We start from the raw sequence: 25,330 nt of genomic DNA, 5'->3' as shown, positions 1-25,330 counted from the left end.
GCAGTGGTATAGTTATGTCAAAGGATATGCAGTTTCTTAATTTTCTTAGCATAGTTTCAAAGCACCTTAGAGACTGACTAGATGAATTCTCAGCTCTACCAATAGAGCATTTCTCTATTTTCTCTACAGCCTCTCCAGTAGTTGTCATTTCCCTCTTTGATCATCTTGCTAGTTTGATAGGTGTCAAACGGAACCTAATAACTGCTTTAATTTTTACTACTTTAATTATTATTGATCCAGATAATTTTTAATATGATTGTGGATAGGCTTAAATTTCTTCCTTGAAACAACTTATTTATATCCTTTAACCATCTGTCTTTTGAGAAATGGTCATGTGCACTTTGAAAACAGTTACTTCTTTCCCCTCTTCTTCCTCCCCAACCCCCACTCCTCCACTTACAAATGAGACAATTCTATAAACACCGTTGAGCTTGGGACTTACTGTTTCTCAAAAGTTTAGGAGATCAAGACTCTTCTGCATGAGTCAACAGTTTCTCCCTACTCCTCTTCTTTGGGAACATGAGTTTGTATTGAAAAAACATCTCTAAGAACTTGTCAAGTCAGTGATTTAATTTTGATTCATTTTCTCATGAGGAATTGGCAGTTCGTTTAAATAAGTCAAGTTAGCAAATCTATAAAAATTAATTGCACAGTATATTTTTTCTCTTTTTCTTCTAATTTGGTAATGACGCTGACCTTTTCTCTTGCAGTCAAGCATGTGACTGTCCCTGGATAGCTATTTCTGAAAAAAATGTAATGAGTTTTAGAGAATCTGGATACCAGCAGGCACAATGGCATGGGGATCAATGGAATGACATGTTTCAGAATAAAGACATGCTATGTACATACTTGTTGAATTCCAACTTCATTAAATAGGCAGCTCCAAAAAAATCATGCACACTTTGGGAAATCCACCATGGAAAAATATAAAACAAAACATTTATTCATTTCCTTTTCAGTACTGTGGACAGTGATATGCTCTTCTGTTACCTTTTCCCATTCTCTTTTGATGAAGGGCAAATAATCCTTTGATATGACTGGCACATATCGGAAACTTACTTTTTCTCTCTCAAAGTATCTAAATGCTTATTGTGAAAATCTCCTGTATGTTACTAGGCACATTCATGTTGGGATTTAAGGAGAAAAGCAAGCTGGGAAACCAGTGCAACCTCCAATGGCTTACCATGGGACGTTCTCTGGGCCCTTTTCCCAACTTGCTCCTCCAGTGGTGATTAGAAACATTTTTGAAAATAGTGTTGCAATTTGAGCAAGCAACAATTTGGAATTATTCTTTTTCTTTGCATGTTAAGATCTCCTTCTATTAGTAAACCTACACATTTATTTTCAGCACCTCCCTGCCCCTGTGTCAATTCCTCTATGTATTCATTAGTGTATCAATAGTATAGTTCAAACAGCACTGAGGTTATTATTTTTTTGAAAACTGAGTATTAAAGCAAGGAGCTTGATGCAGCTACAGTACATAATGTTAGAGAACAGAGTGGGGGAGATGAGTTTAATATTTGCATTTTCGAGGAAATGGAGTTTTATTCTATTGTCCCATTAATGTTCACTTTTATTTCACAGCTCCTAATACTTACTTCTCATGTCTATATCTGAATCTATATAAGGGAATGCAACTGCCTTGGCCTCTCAAAGTGACCCAGTTCATGTCTGCAGTGGGCTGGGAACACGGGACGATCTTCTACCTCTCTGGCATTTCCTGATTTTAGGTTTTGATTTCCACATTATTCGAGGTTTATTGATGTCTTTCGGTTTGGGATCATAAAAATGGCCCCTCTCTTCTTTCAGCACTATCATGTCATACAGAATATTTGTCTAATTATAGCTAAAACCTTCTGTTTGACTAAATCCCCATCATTGCCCAACATGCCTTACACACCAGCACACACCTACAGACAGCTGCATGCACTGGGCTTCTAATTGGTCAATTCTGAATCTCTCTTGAAATTTTCCTACTCTGAAGAGGCACTTCAGTAGAAGTGTTGCAGTGAGTGAATAAACTTATTAAATGCCTACTGTGTGCCAGGCCATGGTCTAAGCAATGGGGATAGAAGAAAAACAAAAGATAGTCCTTGCTCTTATGCAGCTCATATTGGATTTGGGAGGGGGTGTCTCAACATGAAAACAGTTATATACAATTAAATATATATACATATATGTGTATATATACAAGATAAATTTCAAATCATCAACAGAGACAAGAGAAGGCATAGCACATTGGAGAGCGCTCTGGTTCTGGAATCAGAATTACTTGAGCTCATAGTCACTTACTATCTGTGACCTGAGTAAATCACTAATTTCCTCAAGGGCAAAATGGTAATATTAAGAGCACCTTGGTGTATCAAATGAGATAATATTTGTAAAGTGCTTAGTAGAATTCCTGGCACATAGTAGGTGCTTAATAAATGATTGTTCCCTTCTTCCTTCCTTCCTTCCTTCCTTCCTTCCTTCCTTCCTTCCTTCCTTCCTTCCTTCCTTCCTTCCTTCCTTCCTTCCTTCCTTCCTTCCTTCCTTCCTTCTTTCATCCCTTCCTCTCCTCCCCTGTTTCCTCCATCTTTTAGTTAGAAAATAAACCCTGTTAAGGCCTCTAATCAAACTGAGGAGGAAGCTGAGGGAGGTGATGTCCTTTAAGTTGTCAGTTAGCAGCATGATGAAGAGTTTGTCTTGGGATGGGCATCTTCTACGGACTTGAAACCAGACAAGACACATGCAAAGGGCAGTAGTGCAGAAAGCAATGGTGTGCCTTGTGGTATTTCCATCACTTCTTTTGAGTATCAGCCCTGCTAATATGCTGAAATTCATGTTTCATACATCTCATTTTTTCCTTACAGTTTTATTGATGTCTTTAGGTTTTACATGACAAAATCCCAATGTAGCTTTTCTCCTCCCTTCTGGCAAAGATCACTTGAGCGATGTGGGTTAGTCTATCCGAGCCCATGTCTTCCTGTGGTTGATGAGTTCTGCCTATAAAAAGGAAGAAGGGACAGAATCATTAATAACTATTGCATTTAGTCAGAAAATAGCTGCCTTTTTCTGGCTTTGCACAAGACTATCCATTCGTTTACTTTGAGCATTTTCATTGGCCATCGAGGATGCCTGGAATCCCATCCCTCCTTATCCCTAACTCTTGATCCTCCTGATTTCTTCCAAGTCACAGATAAAGTCCTACCTTCTCCAAGAAGCCTTTCCTGAACTTCCTTAATGCTAGTGCTTTATCTCTTCTGGTTATCAAGAATTCATCTTGAATATAACTTGTTTTCAAAACAACTGTTTTATGTTATTAAACTGGGAGCCATTTGAAAACAGGCACTGTTTTATGTACTTGGAACATAATAGATACTTACAAAATCCTCAAGAGTGTTGTTTCTTATACTATACAAATGTGTTATTAAATAAACTCATTATAATAATTTTCTCCAAAATTATTGATGCCTATTTTCTTTCCAATTTGGGTTAAATCCACAAAACCCTAGAGCTTCTATGAGCAGTTGGTTTAAATGAAGACTTTCTTTTGCTTTTGCCTTTTTTGGAGTATATGGTCAGGACTGGAATTCAGGGCTTAAGCAATGTGGCTTTCGCACATCTCCCCCATTTTCAGAACAGTTAAATGAATTCACATTTCTATTATGAGTGGATTAATGTGTCCTATTCTCCATGGCTTGTCCAAAATGCATTGTTTCTGTCTTTATTTGCTGGTTGGTTGTATTTCTTCTTTTGGAAACTTTCATATGCTTTTGGAGAGTAACTTACTAAAAAATCATACATTGTCTTGGACATCTGGGAACATTTCTCAAGACATATTTTAGTATTGATGCTTAATGCAGATTTTTCAACAACTTAGTAGCTTCTCTTATCCAAGCTGTTGTAATGTAAATGATTGTTACTTTGACAAAATCCAAATGATTTACTTTAGGTTTAACAGCTTCTTCAGCCTTAGCTGTGTTAATAACTCTTCTCCAGGATTTTAAGAACTTCCTTTCATTCTTCTGTATTTTAAAAATTATGACCCTTTCCTATTTACATTGACTATTCATTTGGAGCTAATTGTATTCACTTAGTCAGCAATGAGGCAACTAAGTGTTTATTTTTTTGTGTCATGCATGTGCTAAAGCTGAAAGAGGACTCAGTAACTATGCAGGACAGGAAGGAACTTCTGCAAAAAAATCATCATCATCATCATCATCAGCTTTGAGGCATGAGAACCCTTTTTCCCATCAAACTGCTCCAAAGTTTTACCAGCAATCCTTGCCACATGGAGAATACTTCCACTCACTATCGGCGTTTGGGGATTTTTGAAATGCTCCACAGCTTGGGTTTACGTCTACGTTTTGATGGCCTCGCCTGATTCATGCATATTTTTTATGAATTCCATTGATGACGACTGCTTTGCGGTGACGTTTGAAATATGGTCATGCTGTGTCCCCTTCACAAATGCATTTTAAACCACTATTTCCTGGAAATTCTTTGTTTTTCTTTTCCAAATACATGCTAGTATTAGTCTAATGTTATGAGTAACTCTTTATAGTTGATTTATATTCATTCTATTGAATCTGTAAATGAATTGAAGTAGTATCATTTTTCTCATGTTGGTACAACATAGTTATGAACAATAACAATTTTCTAATTATTTAAGGCTTCCTTTACTTTTATAGAGTTCTTTAGATTTGGATAGAAAGAGTTTAAATCTTGAATGTTTCATGGCAGGTTAACTATCAGATATTTCCATCATTTTTTAGACATCATGAATGGAATTCCCTTTTCTCTCTTTTGTTAACTAAAAATTCATTATATTTCTAATTTTCCCAAAATTAAAAGATTCTGTGCAGCTGACATCAATGTCACCTGATGTAATGAATAAGTTTAGACTATTCTGCCATCCATTTGATAAAATTTAGTGAGTTAGCATCAAAATTCATCGGTTCTATTGGTTTATGAATTTGTTTTTATATTTTATCTCTCCTATTTTTGGATTTCAGGACTACATTTGTCTCTAAATAGGAATTTAGTGGGATATCTCCAAATACAGTTTGCAAGCATAAAGGTTTATTATTCTTTAGGTATTAGGTAAAATTCCCTTGTGAATAACCTCAGATCCTGGAAATTGTTTTGTTTGGGATAATCCTTGTTTGGTGGTCACTTTGGCATTTCTTTTACTACTTGCTAACTTCTTTTCTGGGTGACTGAGGTGTGTTTCATGATTTATTTCCTGTTCTATTAATTTGGACCCATTAAAATTATATGGAAATATTATTTTTTTTGCTTTGATTACATATGCCTGGCCCAGTCATTTCTGCTCACTTTTGTTATTTCCTTTTTGTTAAAAATTTCCCCTCTTCACCTCTGATTTGAGGAATGTTATTTTCTCCTTTCCCCTGAAGAAATCAAATTCTCTAATATTTCATCCATTTTACTAGAGTTTCAATAGAAGTTCTGATCTCTATCATATCAAAAGCATTTTTGTGTTGAATTTTGGTTCTTTAATTCTCAGGTTGGTAATTATTGTTCATGTTTGGAGGTCATTAATTTGTGGATTTTCTAGTTTGTTTTTAATTGCATTCTCAGTTTGCTCCTCACCTCTTTCTTTGGATTAGTGAGATAGTTATTTAGAGAATCACTGTAGTGCATAAAATATAGGAAGACAATGAAAGGGCAGAGGAGAGGATGTAGAAGGAGGACAAGAGAAAGGGAAGGACTGGGAGGATAAGGGGCGCTTTTAAGAAGAATACTGGAGCTAAGTCTGCAGCTGAGGGAGACTGACCCAGCAAGAGCTGCATTGTACGTGGGGATGTGAATGTGTTGTGATGTAGCATGAAACTGATGATTTTCAGAAGGTTCCAATAGATGAGCTCAATAATTCATTGGAGTATTTGGGTAAGTACTGAGTAACCTACATCCCTTCATAGTTTGGAATGCTATTTAACTGTATATTTTTCCTTTAATGAAGCTCATTATGATTTCTGTATATTTTTTACTCTCTGATCTTTTAAAATGGTATAATTTAGACCTTATTTAGATATGAATCCTTTGTTTCTACTTCCCTTTTAATCCCAATTTTATTCTGGTCTGTTCTCTAAATGGTATTTAACATTTTCCTTTCTGCATTTATGAGTTCTTTATGCCTAATAGAGACATTTTGAGTTGTCAAGTAATACTAAATATGTATAGTCCTTATCATGTTCATTCAGTAATCACTAAAAGTTCAATATCTAGAATTTGTCTTTATTTTTCTGTTCAGCTTACTTTCCCTTTGTTTTAAGAATAGAAAGGAGAAGGTAGTTTACCTGTTAACCACCGCAAGTCTTTGTTTTCAATTTCATCCTCCTTTCCTTTGTTTTAGTATGTGTTGAGGTTCCCCTTTCTCTGTCTTTAAGACCCAGAGCTGCAGCAGTTTCTCTCCATACTATCCCTGATTGAATTAAACCTTAAAAGAAAGATTTAAATTAAAATTAATTAAATAGGATGTTATTAAAAGAGTAACTGGATCCACCTCTCAGTTTTTTCCATAAAGATAAATAGGTAAATATATGTGTATATATGTACATACACATATATGATTTATATTAACATCAGTGTAAACAGATTTTAAATGATCATCATTTCTGTCTCTATCCAAACAAATTTTTTCAATCTCATAATCTGGCTCCTGACATGAGTTTGCATGTACAGGGAGGTCCTGGGAGGTGAATTTTGAGCTGCTTTTCAAAATTCTTTCTGTGATCAGTTGAATTTAACCTTCACTCTTAAAAAGAGAATTAGCATTCAAAGTAACCCTATAGGAATTCAAAGAACCTGGTTTCTCTTTTGCAATAAAGTTAATATAGATTTGATGGGGAATGAAAAGATCTGCCAAGGTTTATATAACAAATTCATAAGCAAAAAGGTCAGTGATATTGATTTATTTATATCCAGAATTATGGTCCCTAAATAGGCCTCTAGATGAAATGTAGATGACATTGAAGGAAAGATGGAGAAAGTAACTGGAGTACCACAAGCATACATAAAGAAGACCCATTCTCCATCGGATAAGAGTATTAAGTGCATTCACATATCAGTTCATAATATGTTTGAAAAAGGAAATGATACTATAGCATAAGGATGCTAAAGAGACTCTTATAATAATAAAATGTTTAGTGAAAAATATAAGGATAATAAACGATTTCTAATTTTAAGGAATTCTAAATCCACTCAAATAAACTTCCTGGTTCCACAAGGAACCACTTCTCCTGTGTTTCACAGGCTACACTAATCCTCCCTGATCTGACTAACCCAGATTTATACTATCTAAATAAAACTACCACTATTATCCTCATAATTCTTAACTTTGCCTTCAAATTATAAAATAACAAAGGCTTGGTGGTTGAGTCTCAACAAGAAACAAGTTAGGACTCTAAGCCTTAACAGACTCAGAGTCCAAACAAAAGACCAGGTTTTTCTTTGGTCTTCTCAGAGTTAAACAATCTATAAAAACCACAATAGATATTCAATAGTGTTTCCCAAGTTGGGAAAGGAAAACACTGAGCTCCTTCAGATCTTTCCTTCAGACAGAGAGAGGCGAAGATTTTCTCTCCTCCGGCCCTAAGAGAGAGTCTCAGAGTGTGTCTGCCAACTGCCAGAGAGTAATTGACACAGAAAAGCAGTTATAACTATCAACAACTAAAATCAACACGTTCTTTCAGCTCTGCTTCAAACTCCAATTATTTCCCAAGCAGCCACTCTACTTCTTATCTCTAATAATAAAACACTACTTATATTCTAATATCATCCTTACAATTTGTACCATCATTGTATTGATTACAAGAGGTAGAAAATACAAAATCACTTCTATTTTAGCTGCCTGACTACTAAAAAACTCCAAAGGAAAAAAAAAATTCTACATTCAGTGCTGGGCTCTGAGGAATAGCTCATCCATATATAAAAATTTGTAAAGGGACAACAACAGCCACATTTGCTCAATGGCCATTAATCTCAAGCGAGGCATAAAATCAAGAGTTGCATGCTCACCATGGGTGTTCACCATTGCCATTGAGTAGCTCTAGCATAAAGGTCATATCCAATCAGTTTCCCAATAATTAGTGACATTTACCAGATGCTCCTGCTTAGAGATGCCACTTTGTGGATTTTATCAAGTCCCAGAACATCTCTGATCTACTATAAAAGGTTTACTCTAACTTACTCACATAGGAAAACAAAAGGAAGAACAGTAACTGGCCAAAGTATGCATTTTGCCTGATGTTGAAGACATGCATATAGAATGACAATGTGAATAGTTCAAGAGAGAGAAGTATTTATCTAGGTTAAAGATGTATATCTCCTGGAATGACACCAGAAGGACACAATAGATGAAACCAAGCTTAATGGGAGATCAGTCGCAATTCAGATTTAGAAATGTATAATTATTTCTCTCTCAAGTTTCTGCCTAAAACAAAGGTTAATCATTTATCCTCATATTTCCATGATATTGGATGTATCCCAGCAAACCATGGCAAAGTATGATCTCCAAAGACTTGAAATCCTGAATCACCCAAATGGCAATAGACAGTCACAGTATGGAATCAGTGGGTGGCAATGCATTACAAAAAGTAATTAAGTATTATAAAGGATTTTATCAAAGGAATGTATGATAAAAATATGATAATGTGAAGAGAATAAAGGATAAGTGGTACACACATGTTCTTCCATTGGTAGAAATTAAGGAAGAGAAATTAAGGAAGTCTTAAGTATGTGAGGTGGATTCCCCATGATTAACTTTTGGGAGAGGACATAGAAAAGAGAAACACAGAATGGCAAGATATGGATAGGTTCTAAATCAAGTATTTTGTCTCCTGCCTGGAATGCTCTCCCTCCTCCATTTTAACTGTTCATCTCTCTGGCAACTTTAAGTCCCAACTAAACTCTCACCTCCTATAGGAAGCCTTTCTAACTACTCTTAATAGCAATGTCTTTCTTCTGTTAAATATTTCCTATCTATCCTATGTATATCTTGCTTTGTATATATTTGTTTGCATATTATCTCCTCCATTAGATTGCAATCTCCTTGAAGTCAAGGACTGTCTTAATTTAAGCCTTTTTATATCCTTAACACTTAACCCTGTGCCTGGTATATAGTAGGTGCTGTAAAAGGGAATTCTCAGTCCCTTTCTCTAATTTAACTGGGGATCTGAATGTCCTTTTACCATAGAGCTGTGTAAAGATATACTAGCCCACAATGGAAGGAAGTAGAAACCAGAGAGACAGGAAGTGATTTAAGAAGGGGATATCTGAGAGGGGCTTTTTGACTTTTTGAGGGATTGGGAGGTGGTTGGTCATTGGTCTTTGAGGGTTGGCTGCAGGTGGTGTGGATTGGGGATTAGTTGATGGTTGGGATGGATATATTGATTTTGCTTGGTGAGCTGAGCTGAAGGGTGATCCGCTGGACTTTCTCTAATAGCAGTTATAGGCAGTTATAGGAAGTTAGAGGGTGGTTAGCTAGGCAATTTCTCTTTCTCTTTCCTATATTTCCCTCCTTTTACTATGGTCTCACTAAAACTAAAATTGTTAAAAGCTGCTCGCTTATTTTGACAAACTGCTAATTTAACCCTTACAGTGCTTAATAAATGTTTACTGAATTGAATTGATACCTTGGAGGTAAGAGCATAAGTGGATGGATAGATAGGTAAAATATTTAGTAAGCCCTTAATGTTTGCCAGTATTATGCTAAGCATTCAGAAGACAAATAGAAGCAAAAAGTAAAAAGTTGTCCCTTTCCTGGAGAAATCTAAAATCGATGGGAGGAAACAATACAAGAGGAGGACAAGAAAGTGTGAAGGGAAGGATACTTGTGAAAGGCCAGGGAAGCTTTCAAGGAGGAGGATTAAACAGGATTTTGAAAATTTCAAGAGAAAATGCTAAGGGAAATGGAGCATGCTGGGCCATTCCTTAAATAGTGGTTTCAGAAGGTAGTTTGTATTCATCGTGAGAGTAGCTTCAAGGAAGTAGCTTCTCTCCACTCCAGCGTCTACTCTAGATATCAGCTGGTGAGGAGGATGAAGAGGATGGAGAAGAAGTTGGGAGCTTGAATGAAAGGGAAGGCCACAGTTTCACTGGACTATTTGACTCTTTATTATCAAAGACATCCTCAATAAAACTCAAAATAGTTTATTCCACTTAAACCTAACAATGACCTCCAATATAGGTCCTTCTAGGTGTATAATTACTTTACTTTTTACAAATGAGAAACTGAGGCTCAGAGAGATAAGTAATCTGCCTGGTCTCCCATTTCTAATAAGCATCAGAGGCAGCATTTGAGTCCTGTCTATAAGAAGGCATGTTGCCTCTGTACTCCTTGCTAGGGGCTCTCATCTAGAGCTTTCCTACTTGTTTCTCAGCCCTGACTATTTTCTTAGAGGTTGAGATCCCTGCTAGAGCTTTCTTTGGAAACTCCTGGGGTGGACCGCATCCTTTCCCAGTCCTTCAGTGGAATCTTTCACGAATCTTGTGGCTTGCTAAACATCTTTTTCCAACAAATAGCAAATTATTTCTTTTTGCCTTCTAATCCAATTGGCTTCCATTTCATGGATCACTCATTCCTCTCATACCCTCCCCCCCCCCCCCCCCTATGAATGAAGGCTGCATTTGCTTTCTCTTCAGTCCCATTTTGCTCTCCTTGCTCTTCTCTCATGCCCCTCCCGTGATTCATCTTTAGGGAGAGGTCGGGATCTTTCTGGCATTTCATTCTCTTCACCTGGTGATCTGCTTTGGGTTATATAGAAGTTTTTGCTCTGAGGGTTTATCCAGCAAATGGCTGGCTCCCTCAGACTTTTAGAAAGGGCATTCTCTGCTCTTGAGCGTTTCCTTCATACCTGTCAGCACGGTTTTATTTTTTCCTGCTCAAATTCATCCCCATAAAATGTGGGTCTGAGACTTCCCCTGAGTGGAGCCAAGTTTTCCACTGTCGTTCACCTGACTTGTTGCACCCCTGTGGTCAGTCTGAGGCTCTTGAAGACGATCTAATGGGGCTGCAGCCAAGGTGGAGGGGGAAGGGGATGGGCACGTGGGTGTTTCCTGGCTCTGGGATAAAAGAAACGATCATTTTTCTGTCTGGGTTGCTGACTTTTTTACACCACCATTTCTCCCCAGTGTGGTTCGTCCACCGAAGACGTGGAGCTGGCCATCGTGCCCTGCTTCCAGTGCAACTCTCTCTGGTCCTTGGCAAGGCTGTCTTCACTCTCTCTTCACTCTCTCGGGACACATGATCAGGGACAACGATAGACATTTCCACCCTTGGCCCCGGCTCAGGCACTCGTAGCGGCCCTGCCTGCTCTCCCGACGAGGTGGGAGCAAAGGAGATAGCGACGACGATCTGCTGGACACAGAGACGGGGCCTCTCAAGCCCTCTTCCACAAGAAGAAGAGTCACAGCCCCGCCTGCCCAGTGCATCCCAAGTGCCCCCTCGGTTCCCAGCATTCCTCTGTGAATACCTGATCACCCTAGAAGTGCAGCAGAGGTTAACCAAGGGCGCCAAGGAGAGCGCCGCGACCGGAGTCGGGTCTGCAGCTCCAGGTCAGGCTTACTCAGGGGGGCTATTTAGGAGTCAATAAGGGCTACTAAACACCCACTTCTGTGCCGGGCACCGTGCTAAACACGGGTAAGACACAGACGCCTAAAACTGAATTTACCGGGCAGTGCAGATGAATCCTCCTTAGCAGCCATTAGCTGATAGTCTTCATGAGTTTCCGTGGCCAGAAAACCCCCGCTCTGTGGCTGTCCTGGCTAGAAGGGGGTCTCTGCATTGAAGGAGGCTGCATTTTAAGCGAGAGAGAAGCCATCCAGAAAGTCTTTCCCTTACAGTAGGTCTTGGTAAAGGGGTCATCTTGCTTATTGGAATAGCCTGCTTGGGCCAAGGGATGCTTCTGTCCTGTGGGGGTATTAGAGGAATTTAGTTGTGTGTGTGAGAGAGAGAGAGAGAGAGAGAGAGAGAGAGAGAGAGAGAGAGAGAGAGAGAGAGACAGACAGACAGACAGACAGACAGACAGACAGATCCAGAAAGACTGTATCTTGGATAAACGTGGAAGTGCCAACATCTTTCCACAATAGGACGCACCCCTTGTGGCCCCGGCCCTTGCTTGCTACTTCCTCTCTCCTTCAGGAAGTTCCTCAAATACTTTCTCTGATCTCTACTGTAAAGCTCCATCCCTGGCATGCCAAATGCCACTTTCCAGGGGCTTTTCACACTCCCAGTTTTGCAGTAGCAGCAGCAGCAACTGAGATAAATTGCTGTTCGTTATGTTTTTAAAAATAACTCTATTAGCTATTCAGTTGCCCAACTCAAAAGAGCAAATTAAAAAAGGAATGATGAGCAAAACGATTTCTTTTCTCTTTTGCAGCTGCAGAACACATTCCCGTCACCCTTGTGATGAAGGCAAGAGCACTGGAGATAGTTGAGTCTGGATTAGGAGTGGGTAGGCACAGAGCGATGCTACTCAAGCATGGCTGCGGAGTTTAGACCAATGGTTTCCTGAGCCAGCCATTGACTTTGATGTTTGAAAGGATATCCTATTGGAAGAATGGACTCAAAGAGTTATGTACATATGTGTGTGTGTAATATGTACACATGTCCATACACACGTGTGCACATGTGACTTATTTTTCTGATGCCTTCATTCCCACTCTGTTACTCCTTATCTCCATCCCGGAGAATTTTTCCAAACCAACCAATGTATTGAGAATTCTGAAACTTCCTTTGCTCTCCAGGGCTCTGCCCATCCTGCTCTGAAAGGGCTGAGGGAGAGTCTGCATTCCAGTGCTTCTTGGGTGTGGGTGGCTTTGGCTCCCTCCTCTTCACCCTGCATCATGGAATTCTATTCCCACTTTTCAATGTCCCCCGTACTCTCTGTTTCTTACAGTTTAGTGATATGCTATGAAATGCATATGCTGTGTTTGCTTCACCATTTCTCAAATGAGAAGCATTTTCCTTATTTTCTAGTTCTTTGCACTTAAATGGTCCTACTATAAGCATTTTGGTTTAAAGCGAGCCCTTCTTTTTGTCAGCGCCTCCTTAGAGTAGGTACCTCGCCGTGGAAGCTCTAGGTCAGAGGATATGGAAGTGAGAATCACTTTATTCATATAATTTAAAAAATGCTTCTCAAAGGTTGAACTAGCTCACAAATCTAACAACAAGGCATCACGGTGAGTCTCTTAACAGTCACTCCAATATTGCCTATTTTCTTCTCTTGCCATCATTCTCAATTTGCTGCTATTTGAAGTAAAATCTCACTTGAATTTGAATTTTTGTTGTTAATAATTTGTTGATTTTTTCATGTGATTTTTAGTTATTGACAGTTTATTTGATTACTTTTTGCTCATTTCCATTGATCACTTATTTCTTGGGTGGGTGCTTTTGGCTTCATACATTTTGGTCAATTGTGTATATATCTTTGATACCAAACTTTTACCTGAGAAGTTTTATTAGAATTTTATCTCCTTTATCCTTTTCCCTTCTCAGGTAAATTAGTGTTGTTTGTCCAAAAGCTCTTCAATTTCATGTAATCACCATTAACTTTTAGACTTGCCTCAGTTGCTGCTTTAGTTACTAATGCATCTGCTCTCTGTACCTGTAAATATGGATGACATCTTTCTCTTTATTTTTCATGAAATGGCCTGATATTGAAAATTTATGCCACATATCTATCTTACTTCTTTGTGAAATAGAATATAAAATGTTAACCTAAGCCTAATCAGACAACAAAGTGTTGAGCTCAATTATTTCTAATTATCTGTTGTCTAGCACGTTTCATTGATCTGATTTTCCAGATCACAATTTCATGAATTCTGCTTTCAAATACAGTTTTAAATTCTAGAAATCATATCCTCCTCTCAATCCTGACTTCTTAATTAAAAAAAAATCCCTTGACAACTTGGATCTTTAGTTCATATAATTTAAAAATTTTATTTATTGAATCCCTCAAAGCTTTCCTTTGATAGTTTCATAGTTATAAAATTAAAGTTCAAATTTCCTTTGGTGGCATTGTAATTTTTACCTTGTCAAACAGCGTGATCTTGAGTATGGAACCTTCTTTGGGCTATTCAAATGCTCTGTACTTTTAAGGAGTAGAATGTCATTGAATCTACGTAATTATTATTTGTACATTTAGAGACTGGCTTCCCAAAAGAATTGGTGCACTTAATAGTTGTATTTAATGATATTTCTCTATTATTGTCTCTTTGGAAATTCAGTTGATTTTTTTTTGCACAAATTTTGTGACCTTCAATTTTTATGAAAGCTTTTCATGGTTCAATGAGTGTCTTTGTTTACTCCTTAAGATTTTTGTAACTGAACAATCATGTTCTCAACACATAGAGATAGTTTGTCTGCAATTGGCTTATCTTTAGACTTTCAGTTTCCTTCTCTTATTGCTATGGGTGGCATCCTAGAACTGGACCAAATGACGGTGAGGAGGGTGGACATTCCTGGTTCATGTCTCTTTCTGGGATACCTTCCAGTGCACTGCCATCGCATTTCATTGCTTGTATCGTGACTAATGGATTTTTACCAATCGTATTTAATAACACATTCCACATAACTTCGCTGAAGTTACATGATCCGAATTGTGCCCCTCCATCCCTTCCCTCCCCCTCCTAGCGTGGGCTGGGTTATCCATGCATTGTCATCTTTCTTATATTTTAGACCCTTTAAAAATAAATTACATCTCCAGAAACCCTTTTACACCTCTATTTTGGAAAGCTCTTAGAATAAACAAACACGATCAAACTTTCCCACCGTACTTTCTGACATGTTTTGTTGCATCAGTATTGTTGCCTGCTCTTCTGCCCCTTTTCCTTCCCTTCCCTCTTCCCTCTCAGAGAGCCAGGCCACATTACACATTCTATTTAAAGACGGGGGTGGGGGGTGGGAGGGGGGCAATCAATAGGGGAAAATCAACACACACACAATGAACACGTCAAAGAAAGGTCTGAAAAACGAGTGCTGTCCATCGTGTGTGGGCCTCCAAGGATGATCATGCCTTGTCACGGGGTTTGTTCTGGGTGTACGACCAGACGTTTGCACACATGCGTATATTACATATATACATGTATACATATGTAATTTACGTTATATGTATATATAAACATCCATCCATGGAGATCTTTCCACGTTTCTGTCTGCATCACATTCATCATTTCCTACAGAACAATATTCCATTACCTTCGTGTGCGGATTTGCACCCCTGCCAGTGCAGGAGCGTGTCATGCCACCTCAAGATGAACATTGGTGCCACCATACTCCTTGCCATTTGTGAAAACCACTCAACTTTCCCTAAAAAGGAATTGTTTCTAGCTCCTCCCCTCCCCCAGCTTCATAGCTTGCTTGTTGTTAGTTAGTTAGTTTGTTCGTTTGTTAGTTCGTTTGTCCGTTAGTTGGTTAGTTTGTTCATTCATTAGTCAGTTAGTTGGTTGGTTGGTTGGTTAGTTAGTTTGTTCGTTCGTTAGTTCGTTTGTCCGTTAGTTAGTTAGTTTGTTCGTTCATTAGTCAGTTAGTTGGTTGGTTGGTTGGTTAGTTAGTTTGTTCGTTCGTTAGTTTGTTTGTCCGTTAGTTAGTTAGTTTGTTCGTTCATTAGTCAGTCAGTTGGTTGGTTGGTTGGTTAGTTAGTTTGTTCATTCATTAGTTCATTTTTTGGTTAGTTAGTTTGTTTGTTCGTTGGTTAGTTTGTCCATTAGTTCATTTGTCCGTTAGTTAGTTAGTTTGTTCATTCATTAGTCAGTTAGTTGGTTGGTTGGTTGGTTAGTTAGTTTGTTCGTTCGTTAGTTCATTTGTTGGTTAGTTTGTTTGTTCGTCAGTTAGTTTGTTCGTTCGTTGGTTAGTTCGTTAGTTAGTCAGTTCGTGAGTTTTGGAATGGAAGGACATGAGGACATTTTGGTTCAGGCCGTTTGACATCCCGCTGCGTGTAGTACAGAAGTTCAGGCCTGTGGAGAGCGTTGCATTCTGACTGTGCGTCGGCGTGGTAGCTCTTCCAGACTCCCACCATTTGTAAGTCTGACGAGCCAGGATCCAGCCTTTCTCCTAGTGGATGACAAAAATGCAAACAGCACCGAACAACGGATCCTGGTCCACAGCCCTAGACCTGCCCGGGGCCTCTTGGGCCAACTAGCCCAACTCCATCTTACAAACAAAGAAAACACATCAGAAAGTCGTGTCTTGTCAGGCTCAAAGAGGAAGCACCAGATCCATAGTACGACATTGGGACGTCCGTCTCACAGGCCAGGGTTAACCAGCCATTCTTCCCATTCAAATGTAGGAAACCTTAACGTCATCACCGATCCCTGAACACGGGCACAGAATATGCACTCCGTTATTTGCTTGCTCTTGGAAGGGCCTCACCAATGCGATTCCCGGGGCAGAGATGGGGAGGAGGGCATGATTGTACCATGATGCCTGAGTCTCTAATTTGGCACGGCCCGTGCCCGCTCTCCATTGGCACTGCTGCTGCCAAGCGTGCCTCAAAGCCCCCTTTGTCGTTGTTTAGAGCACTTCCTTTCAATGCAGAGGAATCCAGAGAGGCTGCGCAGAGGCTTCCAATCGCCAAAGTCCCACGAAGGAAGGCAAAGGCACGTGCGTGTGCTTCTACGACTGGTGTTTGTCTTCCATGCTAACCTGTTAGTGGTTGTTGTGTGCAGATAGGCAAGCCCAAAAGCTGCAGCGGGACTTGGGGGAGACGCCGTCCCTGGCCGCCTTTGCTCAGGGACATTGAGTCTCCATTTCCCAAAATGTGATTTTTAGAGTAGTCGCATCAGACCTTTGGCATGATGGCGGAGAGAAACCTCTGCCGATTTATTCATTGTGGGAACGCAGACTTCTCACAAAGGGAATCGGCTAAAGAAAGGATCCTCTCTATTAAATGGCGTTAATACATCATGGAACTGACAAAGTAACACCGAGGCAAGTGAGGGAGAGATGGAGAAGAGCTTTGGTTTGGAACTGCGAGCTGTGGGTGGTCTCATTTCCAGCAGAACAATGCCATGAGGCACAGGACCCCAGCATTGTTAGCAACCATTCAAGTCATCTGCCATTTTGTCAGCTGGCAGAGCATCCCCACCAAGGAGAGAGAGCTCATCACGGCCTTGACAACGTTGGGTTCCACATCATTAGTTTCCATTTGATTCTATAGCAACAAAATAAGAGAAAATTAATTATAGTAGATGCTGGAAACCAAATAGTGGAATTAAAATCCCAGCATTCTCATTTAATGGCCAAGAAACAAATTACCCTATTACGGCAGAACAGCCTTTTTAACCTCCTGTGCTAGTTTCTGCATTTTGCACAAATGGAGAGCTTACACTCAGAAATAAACAACTTTATTAAAAATGAATTCTGAAACATGACTGTAGCGACTTGCAGTCGACAATTCCCATCGACATGCGAGGCTAATGAAGAAACCGCCTCCAAATTTCTGGGAAGAAACGTTTACCTCCCTCTGTTTCCCCAGTAAATGGGTGTCCTATTTGACCTTCCTTCTTCATAATCATCTCTCTGACGGACTCAAGCTGCTGAAACAGGACGGCAGCCTCTGGCACCATCCACAAGCACACTACCTTGGACTCAGCCTCAGGTTGATGGACGGAGGGAAGAAGGAAGGGCTCCATCTTGCATGGAATGGACCCAAACTTGTGGCTCAGACTTAGGTAACAATGAGAGTAAGACTGAGAAAAAAGGTCCTGAGGCAGAAGCAAGACTACAGAGTCTCCGTCTCAATGTGGGGGATAGAAGCTCAAGGCAAAAGCCCCAAGCTGCCAAAAATGGACTGAGGGAACAGCTACTGTAGATACACCTAGACCTCTGGGTTATAACCCTTGGCTTTTCCATCCTCTCTCTAAGTGAACAAACTACAATTGGGCTATGGTGGTCCTTAGAGGGCACAACCTGGCGAATCAAGGACTTCACAGCCCTTCTGCATCCCACATAATGTCTTACTGGAGCACTGTCAGTGGGAAATAGAATATGGTTCCACAGGGCTGAAATAAGCAGTAACTTTTCTGGTGATGAACATATTGAGTACTTGAATTCCACAAATATCTAATAGATTTCTGACTTTTTGTTCTCATGTTGATAATGACGAGATTCTTAATTCCTCAAAGGCTGCTATTGATCATATAGATATGGATGTATATATATATATATAGCACGTTCACAGATAAGGATAAGGAAAGTGAGAGAAGGAAAGCTTTAGATTTTTGAACTAACTTTATTCCTTTAAAAATAAGAAAAAGAGTTGTAGGTCAGGAGAATGTCCTCAGTGAACATTTTAGCAATGATTTTGACTAGGCAGCCATATTACTGATAGCAAAGTGGAACCGTTAAAATAAGGTAAACTGAGTTTCTAAATTCCAAGATTCACCAGTAAAGCATGAACTTAGCTGTAAGTAGAATCTTAGCTTCCCCAGTAAGCTAAGACCCCAAATGAGGGAGATGGTTTTCTTGGATTCTTCTTTGGTTGTCAATGGAGCCTCGGAACACAGAGAGGGACAACATCAAGGGACACAGGAAGTGATCCTTCCACTGTAATGCTCCCTGGCTGGATAATACGTGGAGTCACGTACTGCACTATTCTGAGCGTCTCATTTGAGGAAGGATATTAGCCAATTTCAGAATGTCTAGGAAAAAGGGTGGAGGAAATTGATAAATTCCTTCATGGTTCTGCTGTTTGAGAACCACATGAAGAAAATGAGAAATGTTCATTTAGAGAAAAAAGAATTAGGAGAGGCAGAGTACGGCCTCAATACTGGTGGCTTATCATTGAAAGGGGGTTAAGGTCTATGCAGCCTGGTGCAAAGTTCAGAACTAGGGATGGTTGGTGGACATTTCTAAGAGGTCAGAAGAATTCCATACGGAGCAAAAACCTTCCTGATGAGTCAAGCTATCCAAAGAGGAAGGGATGTCAGCTCCTAGAATGGGGGGTGGGGAGGTGGGGCTTATTCAACTATAGGATCACTTTTGAGAACTTGGCCAGCTTTCCTATTCTGTGACATTGAAGGGGCAATGCTTTGAGGCATAACCATGTCTGCCACAACTTAATTGAGAGTGAACCAATGCCTCCATTTTGACTGGTGCTGTTTCTGTGACTATTCTTCTTACTCTTCACTCATTGATCCCCTCCCATATATGATTGCATCATCTGTGTCCCCTCTGAGAGATCTTCATTTGGTTTTTGTCTTTACTCTGTGGGTAGAGCAATGGAGTCAAAACCACTCTTCAAATCTGGCCTCAGTCACTTCCTAGCTGTGTGACCCTGGGCAAGTCACTTGACCCCCATTGCCTAGCCCTGACCACTCTTCTGCCTTGGAACTAATACACGGTATTGATTCCAAGATGGAAGTTGAGGGTTTTATAAACATAAATAAAGAATAATGAGGTTTTCAGGGAACAATCCTGCCTCAGGTATGAGAACTTGCTGATCCCTTTTCAGAGCTGTTTTCCCTCTTTGGGGTCTACCTGCCCCACTTGTGGCTCCAGGAAGCACAGCAGCCCCATCCTAGTTAACTCTTTTGGCAGAGGACCTACACTAGGCTGAGAGTGACTAACAAGTCTCACAGCTGTTGATGAGTTAGGGGGATGTCTACACCAGATGTGTGCACGCTTCTCCTCATTCCAATGGCTCAGCTAGATAGGTTTGCTTGTGGAACGTATTTCCCATTCTCCTGTTTCTAGACCCTGGAATCAAACTGGTCTTAAGCACGACCTCTGAGCAAGCAGGACTGATTACCATGGATTGCTGCAAGCTTAAACGCTACCTGGAATCATGTCTTCCTTTTGTGCTTTGAGCCATCCTCTGAACCACCAGATACATTGGCCCCCATCCGCGGTCTTCTTCACATCATCCCCCGGGTATCTTTGCATTGCAAAAATTCTGTTGTTTTATGTATGAACATCTTAAATCGAGGTTCCCTTGAGGAGGAATGTGGTGGGAAACTGGAAGACAGTTCTTTGAAGGTGATGAGTTTCTCTTCCTGAACAATATGACTGACTCACGGAAGGCAAAAGTGGAAAAAGCAAAAAACTCGCTGTGAGGCCCATGTGGACAAGAGGAAACGCTGTTGAATTCTTAAACTCTTCCATCATTGTCGACGCTTACTGAAATCAGGGTGCTGGTGGCTGGGAGAAGAGAACAAGTCTAACCTGTGCCTGTAGCTCTTTGCCTCTTCTGTGTTGATCCTGAGGAGGCTTGGCAGGGCCTTTCTCTGTCCTTCTAAGTCTTCTGGTGGGAAATAGTGGTGATTTTCAAGGCCTTCCTGGGAATCTCTTCTCGATTCTATTTCATATGGCTTCAGATGCCTTAGGAAGTGCCTCAATCCACGTGGAGTGGAGTTTGGGCAAAGAAATTTGTCCCCATGTTTGTAGAGAAGTCTCCCCCTTGGGATGGAGGCGGCGCTGTCATACCAGAGCTGCAATAATTGAGAATGGGGGGGGGGTCCTGCATTGCAGCACTAATTGATAGGAAGATCAATGCTAATGCCTAGCTTTTAAGGCTTACGAAGTCCTTTGCAAGGACCCTTTCCCTTTTATCCTCACAGCAAGCCTGGGAAGCAGAGGTAGTGATGCTCATTTCGTAGGTGTGGAAACTGAGGGAGATAGAGGCTAAGTGACTTTGCCCAGGTCACATGGCTATTGTCTTGAGACAGGATTTGAATGTGGGTCTTCCTGACTCAAGCTCCAGCATTCTCTCTAATGTGTTATCTAGGTGGCCCTGAACTTTAGGAACAGAGTGACTCTTAGCACTCTGTCCCTTTTCTGAGCCTTAATGCTGTCACTGGTGAGACTGACAACCAAGACAGCACTTTAACGACCACATGTCTTCGGATGCCCAAACTATCAGACGCTAGATTCCTCATAAAAACATGTAACAGTTTTGTCTCCCTCCATTTAGGCTGAATTGGTGGAGAGGATAATACTTCACTGTGATCTAGTCACTGGGCGTCCCTTCCTGTCAATCCCACACGGCTCCTGATTGATGCTTCTAAATCACCCATTCATGAGACTCTTCTGAGAAGGGCCCTTTCAAGCTTTCTCCCTCTGTGTGAATGGCCGTCCCCTCTGTGGATGGGCCCCCTCCTCAGCCCAGGTAACATCTGTCCCTCTGGTACCCTGTGTGCTGAGGGCCTCCAGGCAATGAAGACTCAGGAGATCTCCTTCATGGACTTGTCCATTTGGGCACAACTTAGTGAACTTGGAATGCAGCATGGCCACTAGTTTCTGGGTGACTTCCTCCAGGGCAAAGTTTTGGCAAGCACCATGCCTGCTAACTAAAGGACAGTGTCTCTCCTGAGATGGCTTGGGGAGATATGGGTCTGCCTACTAAAAGACCCCTTCATGGAAGCCCGTGCCTGTCTAGCCCAGGGGAAAGTTAGGAGGTTTGTTCTATTTAACAGCAGAACTTTTCCTACCCACCCACAGGCACCATTTTACTTCTAAAACCCACTATATCCCTTTGTTCTCACGGAGCTTGTGTGGCAGCATAAAGGGTTTGTAGCAGTTTTAGAAATAGGAGGTACGTCGATAAAGAGACAGTGTGATATACTGGATAGCGTACTTGACTTAGAGACAGACAGCCCGACTTCCAATACCTACCAGTGATGTGGCCACCAACAAATCATTTGGCCTTTTACCTTCTACTTATAGGGCCCAATGCAACTCTCTGCCCCAGCGGATCTGATGGTTCTTCCCTATCTGAGCCAATGTCAATGTGAGTAAGGTTTAAGTATTATCTGTCCCCAATCTCTTTCACCCTTCCATTGTATTGGTCCTACCCCCCACAACTTCTCTAGGAAATCTAAATTTACCTCATTTTATCTCTTTTCTCATTTTTATCCCTAGTTTTAGCTTTCTTCTCTTTTACTAAAGGACCATACTTTCCCCTACAAGAATATAGTCAATTTTGCTGGGTAGTTGATTCTTGGTTGTAGAGTCAGTTCCCTTGCTTTCCAGAATACCATATTCCATGCCTTCTGGTCCTTCAATGTGGATGCAGCCAGGTTCTGTGCTATCCTAGCTGTAGTTTCATGGTATCTAAATGGTTTCTTCTTAGCAGTTTGTAGTATCTTTACCTTGGCTCGGTAGTTCTTGAATTTGACTGTAACATTCCCAGGCATAGCCAATTGGGTATTAAATGCAGGAAGTAATCTATGGATTCTTTCAATCTCCACTTTTCCCTCTTTTTCAAGAATGTTGGGGCAGTTTTCTTGGATAACTTCCTGTAGAATGATATCCAGGCTTTTTCTTCTGTCATGATTTTTTGGTTATCCAATAATTCTTAAATTGTCTCTTCTGGATCTATTTTCCAGGTCTGTAGTTTTATCAATAAGGTGTTTCATATTTTGCTCAATTTTTTCATTTTTTTTTCATTTTGTTTTATAGACTCTTGCTGCCTAGTAAAATCATTTGCTTCTAGTTGTTGGATTCTAACTTTTAAAGATTGAATTTCATCCCTGGCTTTTGGGTCATCCTTTTCAGTCTGATCTGTATTTATTTGTAGGTCATCTTTAACTTTCTTTGCCTCATTTTCAAGGTGTTCAACTCTGAGTTTGAAGACACTGCTTTCTTGCTTTGGTTCAGGTGCCTCTGTTTCCAGATGACTTATTTTGCTTTTTAAGTCCTTTTCCTAATTGTGTTCAGCCTCTCTGTTGTTTTCTGAATTGTGTTTTAAGTTCTTTCAAAGCCTGAGTCCAATTCACTGGAATTTCAGTGTTTTTGTTTAGTATTCCTTGGCCCTCCTCTGTTCTGTTTGTTCTTTGTTCATTACTTGGATAGAAGCTATTGATTGCAATTTCTTTTTCTTTTTCTGTTTTTTACTCATATGTTTTTCCTTCTCTCCCCACTGTCTGACTGTAATCTTGCTCCTCTGTTTATTTGCTGTGGGTTTGGGCTATTGTCTCCTGAAGGGTTTTCTTCTCTGCTCTTCTGATTGACTAGATTGGTTGATAGAGTGTTAAGGAACCCTGAGGTCAGATCTTCCCCAGATGGCAGCAGAAGCTGAAGGTGTAGGTGAAGGTGTGGAGACAGAAGGGAGCTGGCCTTCCAGCCCTGGGATCTTACTGTGAGTCTCAGTGCCGTCTGTGGGGGAGGTATGTTGGAGACTGAGCTTCCCTGCCCTCTGAAGGCTTTTCATCTGCCCTATTGATAGACTAGATTAAGCCAGGTGAGAGCTGATCTATGGAGCTGGATGTGCCCTGAGGCCAAAATCCCAAGAAGTGGAGGTCCAAGATGGAGAGTGGCAGCCAAGACCAGGTTGCCCTCCCCTCCATGCCTCGCCCCCAGCTGTCTCCTTGCTGCTTGTGGTCAGAACCCTGAACCAGGCACAGCTGTGGCAGCAAGACACTCCCTCTGGGCTGGAGTCCTCTCCCTGAGATCCCAGCGACTTCCCAAAGCTCAAAACAGTATCTGGGGAGGGGTCGTGGGACCCTCCTTCTTCCTTTTCCTTAAACCCAAGAATTCAGACTTCTTTGTGTACCTTTTAAGTTAAATCGAGCAGGAGGGTCCCTCTGCTCTGTCCTGTTTTTAGATTTGGTTTTCTGTCCCTAGAAGCACTTTGTTTTTGATTGGCTTGGAAGGGTTTTCACAGAGGATTTGGCTTTTGCTGCTTCTAATCAGACATCTTGACTCCACCCTATCATTTAGCCTTTCTCAGCCTCAGTTTCTTTTTCTGTAAAAACATGGAGATAATGTATGTACCTCATGGTTGTTTTGAAGATCAAGTGAGATACCCTGCATAAAGTTCTTCATAAGACATAAATGACTATGTAAATGTCAGCGACAAGCATGCCCCAGTTAAGCTCATTATTTGGGCTTAGTCATAAGTCATAGCATACCTTGTGTCTCCCTGTAACTTTAGACTTTGCTCATTGTGCTTGGGTGTCATCATTACATGATGTCCTGTCCTTGCTGTTAGCCCAGCTGACTCACCCAAGTTTTGGAACAAGAATATCTAAGCCTGAGAAATATTGAAGAATTGCCAGGCAAGATAAGAAGAAACAGAGAAGGTGTTTGATAATGATAATGAAAAGTCTGTGGCGGGGTTGGGAGAAGGCTTTGCTTTGTCCCCTCGGGAAGTAGCTGAGCATTAATGAAGACTAATGTTTTTAGCATAAAGGTCAAAAGTATACCTTGGAGAGGAGAGAAAGCAAAGCAGGAGGGCCATGGGCAGCCTATTCCTCACTCCTCAAGTGCACCAAGGCACAGGTGCTGGTGCATGGAAGGGAGATGAGATTTGTTCTGCTTCCCCTAAGGATGGAATAGATTGGCCCCCAAGGATGCTATGGAAGGGGCAGACCGTGCATGGCTCATTGGCAGGGGCTCATTAGAACTGCCTTTAGTAAAATGGCCAGAGAGTGAGGGTCTTCCCTCTCACCAGGCATCTTCAGGTGAGCACTGGCTGCCCTGTTGGGAAGGGCATTTTATTCAGCATTCAGAGACAAGGTGATTTCAGGGATGCCTGCTAGCTCTTAAGAGTCTGGGGTTGATTGATGGAAACAGGGAACAAAAGGATGAACCTCAGACATCCTCAGGGTTCCATCCTCAATGGGCAGCTATAAAGAAATAATGGAAAAGTAGACAGCGTCCTGAATGATGGCCAGGGGAGTGGGTAAGATGTGGGTTTGGTTGTGAACTTCATGGAAAAGGGAACGCTGCTGACTCTGTGATCCCATGGAAAAAAGATGAAATGGGAAAGAGAAGAAGAGGGGCTACTGCCGGGATCCATCGAGCACAACGGCGCAAGCCCGTTTAGCTGAAAGTGTCCTCTTTCGGACCCAGCACCAGTAGTGGGCTGGAAGAGGGGGGATGGGGATGTGGGCCTGTTTCAGAAAGGCTGCTGTCAGGACCCCACACCTCCCCAGGAGGAGGCTCAGCAGCAGGGGCGGAATAAGAGGGATGAAGGGATGGAGAAAGAGAGCCCTGAGGTTCAGGTCCCACAGTGAGAGAGAGGCTCAGCTAGCAGCTGCAGGCCGGTCTGCAGGGGGGCCTTGGATCAGACTCAATGAGGCCATTTTTCATGAGTGTGACCGAAAATGGTTTGCTTCGTGTTCGAGTCCTGGCCAAGCCGAGTGCGCTGGAATAATGTCTTATTAATAGGGCTAACACTGTAATGCGTTTTTGATGGTCCTGAAGTTGCATCATCATACATCATGTCTGCCCCGGGGAAATGACTAGATGTCAGGCCTGCAGAAAGCACGGACATCCACAGAGTGCTTTAGCAGGAGGGAGGAAGGACATAAAGCCAGTTGGGGAGCCTACCCAGTACCTAATGCCCGAACAGCCAGGCTCTGGGCATTCCCAGGAGTTTTGTTC

This window comes from Monodelphis domestica, chromosome 5 (genome assembly GCF_027887165.1).
Source record: "Monodelphis domestica isolate mMonDom1 chromosome 5, mMonDom1.pri, whole genome shotgun sequence".
In the NCBI taxonomy this organism is placed as follows: domain Eukaryota; kingdom Metazoa; phylum Chordata; class Mammalia; order Didelphimorphia; family Didelphidae; genus Monodelphis; species Monodelphis domestica.
Note: the sequence above shows the minus strand (reverse complement) of the source record.